We start from the raw sequence: 12,721 nt of genomic DNA, 5'->3' as shown, positions 1-12,721 counted from the left end.
GCGACAGATGATGCTCTGGCACTACAGAACGTAGAGGAGGAACATCAAAAGCGACAGTACGAGTCGGTGCCTGCGTACTCCTAACATCATCACGAGGACGAGACACCGCGCGATCGAAGACTTTTCGAGCCCCAGAAGGATTTGTCGAAGAAACCTATTCCCTAGAAGATGAGGCCTTCTCCCCAGAAGAAACTCGACTTCTACGAACATCATCTTGAGACTCTCTACGCGGAGGAGATCTCGATAGACCAGAACCAGGAGTCTGATAAGGAAGCCGCGGACGGTCAGACATGGCTGCGAAAAGATTAATCATAAACAAGTCAAAAACAAACTCAAGGACATTACCAACGATCAAAAAACCACATAAATAGCAATCCACACACGATAACGCAGAAACCCTAAAATTAGCATACATGCTCGAAATTCCATAAAATCCCTACCCTGAAAAGCTCAATCAATACAAGAAAACAATGGCCTCCTTGATTTAAGACGAAGAACAGGGGCAAACTAGCATTCAAGCATTAAAAGAAGTTCTTCATCACAAACAAGGAACAACAGTAGCAGAAAATTTACAAATCAACATAGCGTAAAACCGTGGAAACAAAGAAAAGATAAACTTACCAGCAAAAACAGCAGCAGAAAGAACAAATCAGAAATAAAGAGGAGGCAAGCGTGATTAATGCTAAGGTGGAGAGAATTTAAGGGCTGAAGAATGAAGACTGACAGAGAATTTAAGGGCGGAAGAATGAAGACTGACAGAGAATTTAAGGGCTGAAGAACGAAGAATGAAAACCGAGAGAATGTTTAGGAAGAATGAAATTAATTTTCTTTCTCTCCTTAATATACCCGAAAGAAAGAGAAGGAAATTAATGGAGGAATGGGAAACGTGCCCGTTACATGAGCAGTTAATGCACAAATAAAAGACGTGCCCAAGTATCTAGGAAAAGTTATTAGGAGAGATAGAAGAATATGCAACGACTGTTTTCTTCAATGCACCCATTAAACATTCAAGCCCGAAGAAAAGGGGCAAATTGTGTATACATATATCTCACCATCAGACACGTGTATATAGAAAGATACGTGGAAAGCATGCAGGCCAAGACATCAAAATACGATGCACTACGGAACACCAAATAAACCCCAAGGAGTTACTTTATCTCATCCCCAAAAGAAGCTAAGATCAACGGTGGAGAGAAAGTTAGCTGACACGGACGTGACAGGGGCAGAAGACACTTGTCTGACACGAGCAGGCATCTCAACTACCCTCATTAAACACTCTGAGCAGTATACGTGTCGATCAACCCGTGGGACGAGCGAGGATGTCTCTGCGTGATCAAGTGGCAAACGCATACCTCTGCGTGATGGACACAAGACACTAGAAGATAAGGTTCAAACGGCCTTCAGAGATAGGTCCCACACTCTAACCCTATAAATACCCCCTCTCCACCAAGAGGAAGGGGGATCGGAAAAATCAGGAAGGGAAGGAGAGAGAGATTTCGAGTGTAAGTTAATCATTTAGAAGAGAAAATACATGTAAACCCAAAAGTCATTCGACTACTCTTGTAACCGTGAAGAACATAGTGAAACAACAAACCCCGTGGACGTAGGCCTTAGTGCTGAACCACGTAAACCTCGGTCTTATTTATATTTCAGCACTTTATATTTGCCTAACCCCATGGATCTTTACTTGTATGTATTGTTTTCTTTGTTTTTACCTAAACTAGTACACATTAAACATTAAGAACGCTTGCTATATGAACAACTCCATCAACAAGACAATCGAACAACATCAATCACACAAATTATTTACAAAAGAGTAAATAATACACAACTACAATCCCATTAAAAACCCGAGTCAAAAGAAAAAAATCGCGCCAGAATATTTGTACATTAAAACTCAAAAAGCAAAAATTAAAAGATGAATCTGAAGAGTAATTACAAACTGTTTGTGTAAGAAAGGCGTGTTACCCCTACGAATCAACCATTAATCACAAAAAAAAAAAATCATAATCAAAGGAAACAATGAGAGTAATTATCAAAATATTCAAAACCCCATTTTTTTGTTAGCCAATAATCTCTGAAATTTTGATTAAGAAGATCAATAATCAAAAGCTCCTTCCTTATATTGACATTCTCTCTTATAAGATTGAGAAGAACATGATCTGTCGAATTAAATTTTCGAAAAACACGATCTCTCTTCCTTTCACTTTAGTTTTTTGGCTGAAGAACGAGTTTTAGAGATTTATCCCTTTCCTTCTCTGAAACACCTAAACTACCCTTAGTTTTTACCTAAAACGACTAAAATATCCAATATCGGATTATTGGAAATTTTCGTATCGGCGCATATCGGCCGATATTATCGGGCAAATATCATACCACCGATATAGTGCTTCTCGTATCTCTCGAAGGGCGATATCCGGAATTTCACTGATATCGGCCGATATTGACTACATATGATTGGATCACTGACAATTATGAAATAACCAACTGTTTTTCTGAGCATTTTGAGAGAATGACAACTGCTTTTATCAATATCAACCCTGACATCATCAAGCTTATACCAACCACCATCCCCCATGCTGAAAATGAACGTCTCATGTCCGCACCAGATAGCAATGAAAATAAAAATGCCCTATTCAGTATTGAAGGTGACAAAGCTTCTGGCCCTAATGGGTTCCCACCAAACTCCTTTCAAGCTAATTGGAGAGGATATTGTTAACATCTGGGAAGCATTGATACAGACACAGGGACCGATAAAATTCAAAATCATCAGGAAACTGACATGTTGTATACTAAGATCATAGTGTTATAGTATATCAAGTACATTAATCACGCAAATACATGAAGAAAAAAACTCAATTTTATGTCGTTAGCTAGGTTAGCCCACATGTAGAAAAGTTAATTATTACACTAATTTTTGTGACACTCTAGATTATCCAACTAGTAAAATGAAGTACAAATTTCTACAGTGCCGGCCCTGAAGTAAATGATGCCTGAAAGCAAGCTTTAAAAATATTGTCCCATCAAACGGTGGTTTCTAGAAATTTGACCAAGTCAATGTACGTTGACAATTGGTGGAAAATTATTACTCCCTTCGTGTCAAAAAGAAAGTCCGCTTTGACTTTGTCAAGATATTAAGGAGACCAAAATAGTTTACATGCCTGCCCTTAATTACTTGCCTAATTTATTTCAATAAAACTGTTAGTAATAAAAACTACCAAAAATTGTTATGGGAATGTAAATAGGAAATTCAAAAAGGAACGAATGATATATTTGTTTCCTTGATTATACAAATTGCATTAATATTTTAGATTGGATCCTATTAAAAAAGATTTTATAAATATAAAAACTTAATGGTATATTAGAAAGTCCATTAGAGAATATGACTATAGACAGAAACTGGACATAATTTTGAAACAGACCAAAATAAAATAGAGGACGGTCTTTTTAAAACAGATGGAGTATAAAAAGTTATTAAGTAACCATTCTTCTTGTCGATTAACAAAATATACGAGAAAGTTGAGTAAATTTTTTTGCGGTGCTTTATTTTTTTATTATTTATGTGCGGGATTTATCATTACATTCATATCTTTTAAGAAACTTTTGGTGTGAGATGGATGTAATTATCATAGATGGGGACAGTGAATGAATCAGTCTTCCCATGGGACCATTAAATTTCGTTTGACTCTTATTCCTTCAAGATCCTCTGTGCTTTCTCTTTCTTTACTATAATAATTAAACTACTAAAAACCAAATTTATAATGGATTTAATGCCCCTCTTCACTTGATGCGCAAAGCACCGCTTCGGGTTTTTTGGTTCAAGGCCGGCCCTTGATTTCTACACTGTGTCGTGGATGTGCTTCACAAGTTAACATGGTCCAATATTCCATCAGTTCTTGTTCCATTTTCTAAGAAATGAATTTTACCTTCATATCTCTCGTATCAAAAAACTAAAATCCACACCACCCCCTCTCACTTCAGACATATATCTTTATGTAATGCCACCTACAAAATCATATAAAAAATCATAACCCGAAGACCAAAACTCATCCTGCCCAAACTAATATCCCCTTTTCAGTCTGCTTTAATTCATCACAGACAAATCTTTGACAACATAGTTATTGCTCGTGAAATTGTTCACCATATGAACATCAGATATGGCAAAAAAGGTGACAAGAAATTAATGAGAATACAAATTGATATGGATGAAGCTTTTGGTAGAGTTAACTGAAACTTTCTCATGGATATCCTTACTCAGATAGGTTTCAGTGACAAATAGTAAAATCTCATCCATCAATATGATTTAGTGTAGTGTAGAGGTAAGAGCTGTGTTCTGTAGAGGTAAGAGATGTGTTATGTAGACTCACTCGATACACAACAACCCGCACCAAATGTCCTAAATATTACATAAACAACAATACCACTAAATTATTTAATGGATCCAAGTCTTAACCAACAACAACAACAATTAGCTTGTTTGTCTACTATAATCATGCTGAATTTTCTATCCTACTAATTGTTTGATTAGTTAGAACACGTTACCTGCTCATCTTTATAGTTGATCAAAAACAAATTAATTTCTAATTAGTATCTTTGTCTACTATAATCAATGCATTTCTACCACCAATATGGTTGTCCTGGTGAATGGTGCTCGTGGTAAATTCTTCACTTCATCCAGAGGTCTCAGACAAGGAGATCCTCTTTCCCGTTACCTATTATATTGTTCTGCATGGAAGATCTGTCTAGAAGTCTTATCAATGCTGAAAAACATGGTCCGCTTCATAGTACCCAAATATCCACTGGAGCCCCCTATAAGTCACGTCATGTTTGTTGACAATTATATGGTTTTCTGTAAGGGTAACATGCAGGAATGTAAGAACCCGGTGGATATTCTCAGTAGTTTCATCAACTCCTCTGGATAAATGATTAACTGCTGCACATCTGGGATCTTATTTAACAAAAAAATTGATCCCGACATAACAACAACATCAGTAACTTCATGAAGGTCCAGAACGTTGACTTCGGAGATAAATATTTGGGCTCTCCTCTCTTCACCAATAGAAGCATAATACAAGCGTTCAAACCTTGTATTGATAAATTGAACTTCAGGCTAGCTAGTTAGAAGAGTGAAAACTTAACACCTAATGGAAGAGTTCCTATGATAGCCAGTGTCATATCCATTTCAAGCATATATCAGATGATCTGCTTCAAGATACCAAAAAAACCTTGTCAAGAGATTGATAAACTTCAATGAGACTTCTTCTGCAAAAAAGGATCCTGAGAAACCCAAGTATTTATACTTTATTGTTTGGGGTTATGTTTGTAAACCTAAATAATTATGAAGGTTGGGTTTCAGAAACATGAAGTTCTTTAATAGTGCAATGATAACTAGAATATGCTGGAGGCTAATCTCTGAGCCAGATTCTGTATGGTCATCTACTATGAAAGCTAACCATTTCAAAGATGAATATGCGATCATAATGGACACCAAACCAAACAGAACTGACTCTTGGATTTGGAAAGGTATTCTGGAAGTAGTAGCAAACATTCAGAAGTATTACAGCAGGATTGTGGGAAATGGTCAACCAATTAGAAATTGGGACAGATGGATTCACAAGTCTAACATTATTCCTAAAACCTACCCTCTGCCCAGTGACCTGATAACAGTTAATCAACTCATCAATGATGGGTACTGGCAAAATTCAAAATCATCAGAAAACGGACACGTTTATATATATATATATATATTAATTAAATAATTTGTATATACTAAGATCATAGTGTTATAGTATATCAAATACATTAATCACGCAAATACATGAAAAAAAAATCAATTTTATATCGTTATAATTAGCTAGGTTAACCCACATGTAGAAAAATTAATTATTACACTAATTTTCATGACGCATTAGATTTCCCAACTAGTAAAATGGAGTATAGAATTCTACACGTGCGTCATGTCGGTGCTTCACAAGTTAACATGGTCCAACATTCCTTCAGTTCTGGTTTCATTCTCAAAGAAAGAACTCTACCTTCATATCTCTCATACCAAAAACTGAAACCCCCACCAACCCCTCTCACTTCAAAACTATATTTTTATGAGATGTCACCTACAAAATTATATAAAAAACCATAGCCCAAAGACTAAAACCATCCTACCCAAACTAATCTCCCCTTTCTAGTTTACCTTAATTCATGACAGACAAATCTTTGACAACGCTCATGAAATTGTTCACCATATGAACACTAGATATGACAAAAAAAGGTGTCAAAGGGTTAATAGGAATACAAATTTATGTGGCTAAAGCTGTTGATAGTGTGGACTGGAAGTTTCTCATGGATATCCTGACTCAGATGGGTTTTAGTGACAAATGGTGCAATCTCATCCATCAATGCATTTCTACCACCAATCTGGTTGTCCTGGTGAATGGTGCTCGTGGTAAATTCTTACTCCATCTAGAGGTCACAGACAAGGGGATCCTCTTTCCCTTTACCTATTTCTATTCTGCATGGAACTTCTGTTCAAAAGTATAATCAGTGCTAAACAACTTGGTCTGATTCATAATAACCTAATACGCACCGGAGCCCCCTATAAGTCACCTCTTGTTTGCTGATGACTGTATGGTTTTCTGCAAGGCTAACATGAATGTAAGAAGCTGGTGGATATTTTCAGTAGTTTCAGCAACTCCTCAAGACAAATGATTAACTTCTCCGGATCTGGGATCTTCTTCAGCAAAAACATTGATTATAACATAACAACAACATCAGTAACTTCATGAAGGTCCATAACATTGATTTCAGAGATAAATATTTGGGATCCCCTCTCTTCACCAATAGAAGCAAAATACAAGCGTTCAAACCTTGTATTGATAATTTGAAGTTCCGGCTAGCTGGTTGGAAGAGTGAAAACTTAACAACTAATGGAAGAGCTACTATGATAGCCAGTGTCACATCCATTTCAAGCATATATCAGATGATCTGCTTCAAGATACCAAAAAGAAATTGTCAGGAGATTGATAGTCTTCAAAGAGACTTCTTCTGGAAAAAAGGATCCTGAGAAACCCAAAGATCTATACTTTATTGTTTCGGGTTATGTTTGTCAACCTAAAAATTATGAGGGTTGGGTTTCAGAATCATGAAGTTCTTTAATAGTGCAATGATACCTAGAATAGGATGGAGGCTAATCTCGGAGCCAAATTCTCTATGGTCCTCTACTATGAAAGCTAACTATTTCAAAGATGAATATCTGATTAGAATGACACCAAACCAAAAAGAACTGACTCTTCGATATGGAAAGGTATTCTGGAAGGAGTAGGAAACATTCAGAAGTATTACAGCTGGATTGTGGAAAATGGTTAACAAATTAGAATTTGAGAAGACAGATGGAATCACAAGTCCAACATTATTCCTAAAATCTATACTCTTTCAGTGACCTGATAATACTTAATCAACTCATCAATGATAGAATAAAATGAAAGTTTTGCATCCCTGCCATTTGTTTCTCCGAGGATACTCAAGTTGCTTTTCAAAATACCATAATAAACTCGCAGGAGGAAGATAAAATTATCTGGAGCTTCATAGATAATGGAGAGTTTACTATCAAATCTCTTTATGATAGGAAATTTTTATGACAAATACAAATATGACATCTATAACCCAGCATGGAAGCAGATTTGGAGTCTGAATATTTCACCATCTATACAAATGTTTATATGGAAATGTGCTCATGGAATATTGCCCACCAATTCTAAAACAACTAGCATCCTCAGTTTTTGTGTAACAGTGCTAAGGAGGACTTAACTCATACTCGTATCTCCTACCCTCATGTTGCTGCTATCTGGAATAATCTATTTGGTCATCAACACCAGATGTTTGGTGATTCCACCTGCTTCTCTGAATGGCTCAACACTTGGTTCCAACCTCAAAATCCTAAGAAAGACTGGATCCCCACCTTTGCTACTATTTTCTGGTTCATCTGGAAAGCTAGATGTGAATTTGTTTTTAGAAAATTCAACGGACTGATGCTTCTACTACCAAAGGAATAAAACAACACCTCTGCTATTTTAACAGAGTCATGCATAACCAAAGCCACGTTCTCAACAATCTCTATTATCAGAGAGATGACCAGGAAAATGTGGAAAGGATAATGAGAAATCATAAAATAAACTTTTGAATAATTATCAAGATCACTTCTATGATATATTCTAACATAAAGGAGATGCTAGCTATCAACCTTATACGAACTATGCCTTGATTGTAATGTCAACGTCCTTTTGGAGAAAAATATGTGGGAGAAAAAAACATCAAAAACAGTGTCACTGGAGTCAGCAGAGCTAGAAGAGGAATGGAGTTTTTTTCAATGGGCCAAGAAGTTGCAAAGAACCAACATTGACTTTAAAGAAGAAGATGATACAACTCTGATGGAATTGAAGGAAGAATATAACAATAAAGTCCAAGGAAGAGTTAACCTAGGATTCCACTAAACGAGGGATGGAGATTTTGAGGAGGTTTCTTTTGTCCTGGGTAGTCTGAACAAAATCACTAAAGGTCAACATAACAACAGTCAACTTAGCGAATTTAGCCATCAATTCTAGTCATTTTGAAAACTTTAACTGGAAAGGTCTAAATCACTACACCAAATTCCCGGATTCGTAACAGGATGAAGCCGTTACTAATTTTTTAAAATTTCGTAACAGAGATGAGCCGTTACGAATTTTTTTATAGGCGTGCCAATACCATTGGGAAAACAGGAGATGAAGAGTAAGCAGTACCATGGCTGTGATGCGATTGGAATACGGGTCAATGATCATATGCTCCAAGGTGTAGTTTTTGATGCAAATGGGGCACTGCCACTGGAAATAAAGTAGGCTTATTCAGCTCTTAACAACAACAGCACAGAGACGGGGAAAAAGTATTACTTACAGGACAACGCAAGTTTACAGTAACTGAATCTGCAACAACTTCCAGATCACTATCACTATTTGCATTTTCCGCATCATTACAACCCCCTATGCAACGACAAACACAGGCATGTGCATCTTCAAAACGCTCACCATCCATCTCTTTTGGTATCAACTTGAGAACCTAATGAAACGTATAGTAGTTAATTAACCACTCGACTCAAGATGGAAACCTTTCTGAAGCTCGCAAGCAATTAACCATCTACTTCTAGCAAAGTACACTACCATATCAAATTTGTAAAGTGATACTTTAGGGGCAGGATGGATGTTATGTTTATGTATCAAGTTAAGTGATACTTCACATTTCTACCAGCTAACAAATGTCCTTATATAGAATAGTATACTTCTAGGTAACAAACATTCCAAGGAAATTGTTAACATGGATATAAAGGGGCGGAAAAAAAGAATTCTCACCATTTCTTAACCTGTATGTAACAAGCAAAAGTATCATTGAAATTGATACGGAGGGAGTATCACTTAGGGGCATGACCAAGACAAAAGCCATACCTGCTGAACTGTTCGGCGCTTTGCAATTCTGACCCACAAGCAAAAAATGCGAGCATCACATCCTGTCAAAGAGATCTTATTCATCCCCTCCCTCGTACATGTCGTAATCTAACAAGAAAGAAAATGCTGCCAGGATAACCCAAATGAAGATACTAATTACTTGCAATCCCAACACTGAATTATCAAGGTTCAAAAGAGTTATTTGACACTGCTATCCAGCAGATAAAAGGAAGATAAGAGAAAATATATTATGATGGATTTCCGTTACACAGAGGTCGCAAATCACATTACAAGCTCACTCCGCTAAGAAAGTAAATGTAAAAAAGCTAACAGGATGTTAACTAAGGGACAGACAAGATATCATGACAGCAGCAAATTTCTCAGACTACTCTCATGGTTTATATTTTGTTTTAGTGCTTGGTTTATTCAAGGTTAAGAAATCAGAGAGTAGTAACCTACTTCAGCAAACATTTCAAAAGAAAATCCTTTGCCTCCACTGACAGATGCTCAGGGATGGGTGGATGAGATTTTGTCGTCCCAATGTGAAATAGAGCAGCAACCTATTTAAACTAATAATTAGTCAATGGTTTACAAATTATGTTGGCAAACCGAAGCACAAAATAGTGCATACCTCTTGGAACTGTCGACTCCAAGGAGGTTTTCCAGTAGCCATCTCAATCATAGTACATCCAAAACTCCAAATATCAGCAGAACTAGAACAGAAAAAAAAATATACAAGAAATCATTGAAACCAGTCAGCAATCTTCTTCCAGTTCAAAAAGAGAAAAGGTGTGAAGATCGACAAAAAGAACACGAAACCATCAAACTTTCAGGGGAAATTCTAAGAACTTGGATAATGGTTTATTGGGATCCTTACAAGCTATGTCCCGTTTGGAGAATGACTTCGGGAGCCATCCAGTATGGGGTACCCTTCATTGACTTGGCACCTGAAATTGTGGCCTGCAAAATTCCATGAGGTTTAGATAACAAGGCATGTTCGAGATATAAAACAAGTTTATAGTGTATCACCAAATAGAAGAAATGTAACTATATACCAGCTCAACAACTTGCTCCAAAGTCAGCAAGCTTGATACCACCATTGTTATCTACAAGAATGTTTGCCCCCTGATAGTACGCTGAAAGTGTAATTGGTTAAGAAAGAAATAAAGAGGGCATGAACCAAATTAATGGAACGGAATATACCTTGATGTCCCTATGCGTGATGCCGTTCTTATGAAGATACTCTAGCCCCAGCAACATCTGTTTCGTATACTTTCTAATTACCTGTGTTCAACAGATAGGTCCTCATAACATCACTACTCATCGCAATTCAGTCCTCTACAGTCTAAAGACCGCCAAAATGAAGATATTTCTAAAATTTAATGAATTAGAGTATCTTACCGTCTCTGGGAAAGAACCAAAACTGTAATTCCTTTAATAATTACTAAGCTTAAAAAGAGTTGATGTTGCCAAACTGATATCGTACATCACCAATATAAGCTGAGCAAGCTTAAAAAGGAACTGCAGCTAGCCAACCATGCAAAGCACCAAAACTGAAGTTGAAGCATATACTACATATCAATAAATCATGCCACTACATATAGAAATTTAAGGAACTAATTTTTAACATTATAAGTAAAACCCAATTAGAAAGGAGCAATTTTCCCTAACCTGACTAACTCCAGATGGGATTTGAAGAAGATTAGCAATGGGTTCATGACGAAGACAATCGATCCATTGTTGAACAACAGATTCCCATTGTTGAACCATAATTAGTAAATCATCAATTTTAACACAACCCATATGATTCACATTCGACGAATAAATTGTATATGACATTAGCTAAATTACATTGAAACCGGCAGAATGTTGACAGAAGATTAATACTCACAACAAGATATATGCTTCTCCACCATTTTCAATCTATGTTTTCTTCAATCACCAACTTACTCCTTCAATCAAAACAAACAAACAAAACCCAAATCCAGTTACACAGTATGATTAAAAACTCTACTTTCAGATTCAAATATATCACAAAACTAAATCAAAATCTTGAGTTAGATCTGATGATGATTTCATTTCTCACGGGATGATAAGAGTAACCCTAACTTCAACACCAGAGTAACCATCTTCAGCAAGCTCTCTAGCAAAGAATACTCCTCAGCAACAAACTGTAAATCAAAATCGAAACAATTGATTTCAGCCTCAAAAAATCACCGAAAAATCAAAAAATAACAATAATTAATGATACAGAAAGAGGGATTGAAGGAGAATTTACCTTCCATTTCTCCCGAAATGACCAAATACATCATTCAACAACACCTACAAATCGCAACCAAATCAAGAACAAAACCCTAATTTAAATGAATTCCTAAAATCTGATTTAACAGATGATGAACCCTAAAATCGAAGAAACTGATGATAACTTAAACAGATCGAAATCCTAAACTCGATGAGCAGATGATTAAAGATCAGTTATCCAAATATCAGATGATTAGTCTGCAGTTGATAGGGAAGAAAAGAGGGGCGCAGGAGGAGAAGAGAAAGAGAAATGAAAGTGAATGAAAAGTCGAGAGAAGATTATCTAGGTTAGAGGAGAGGAGGAAATATCCTCTGGTTCAAGGATTCTTGGGTGGAAAAACAATCTCAAGCATGTGAATGGCACACTCACAGATTCCAAGTGTTACGACCCAGGTGTGCCTGGCATGCCTATAAAAATATTCGTAACGGCTTTTATCTGTTACAAAATTTTAAAAACTTAGTAACGACTTCAACATGTTACGAACTTTTTGTAAAGGAAATTTCGAACAGCCACAAAGCCGTTACGAATTCCTGTTACGAATCCGGGAATTTGGTGTAGTGTAATGTGCAATTCTTATTCGCTCAACTTCAATTAGTAAGATACTCATAGTAGAAATAATACTCAAACATGATTTTGGTTTCAGTTCTGCTGACCATGTTATAACTGCTGAGTAACTACCAAAAGACAATGAGAAAGAAAATGGATAAAATCAAGTTCATGGCTTCTAATAGGAGGTACCAATTTGCTCGGGGATGTACCATATCAAAGGTGAATGATAGGTTGATTTAATTAGAATTTGGCACACTTCCAAGTAAATAAACATCCTCTTGAACAATCTTGGTAAAGCCAAAGAGAAAGAAGTTCAGAGAAAATAAAAATTAGAGACTAAATTGATTAATTTGCTAAGTTGTTATGGCGAATTAATAATATTTTTTTTGATGAAATAATAAAT

General features: G+C 36.3%; 1 long non-coding RNA gene across 13 annotated transcripts; it reads right to left on the bottom strand.

The window, feature by feature from the left end:
• Nucleotides 1–2,118: 2,118 nt before the first annotated feature.
• LOC113298576 lies at nt 2,119–12,002 on the bottom strand. 13 transcript variants are annotated; one of them, XR_003334270.1, is made up of 13 exons: nt 11,746–12,002; nt 11,139–11,638; nt 10,869–11,020; nt 10,671–10,751; nt 10,523–10,603; nt 10,345–10,427; nt 10,099–10,180; nt 9,927–10,027; nt 9,468–9,593; nt 8,923–9,084; nt 8,772–8,852; nt 6,861–6,978; nt 5,746–6,727 (listed from the first exon to the last, which is right to left on the bottom strand). It is a non-coding gene; the product is annotated as an uncharacterized LOC113298576 (long non-coding RNA). The 13 variants fall into 13 exon arrangements; XR_003334269.1 differs by having other exon boundaries at nt 5,746–6,724; XR_003334273.1 differs by lacking the exons at nt 5,746–6,727; nt 6,861–6,978 and adding an exon at nt 2,119–2,722.
• Nucleotides 12,003–12,721: the final 719 nt, after the last annotated feature.

The sequence above is a fragment of the Papaver somniferum genome, chromosome 7 (assembly GCF_003573695.1).
Source record: "Papaver somniferum cultivar HN1 chromosome 7, ASM357369v1, whole genome shotgun sequence".
Lineage (NCBI taxonomy): Eukaryota > Viridiplantae > Streptophyta > Magnoliopsida > Ranunculales > Papaveraceae > Papaver > Papaver somniferum.
This window is presented reverse-complemented; position numbering and strand designations above follow the sequence as displayed.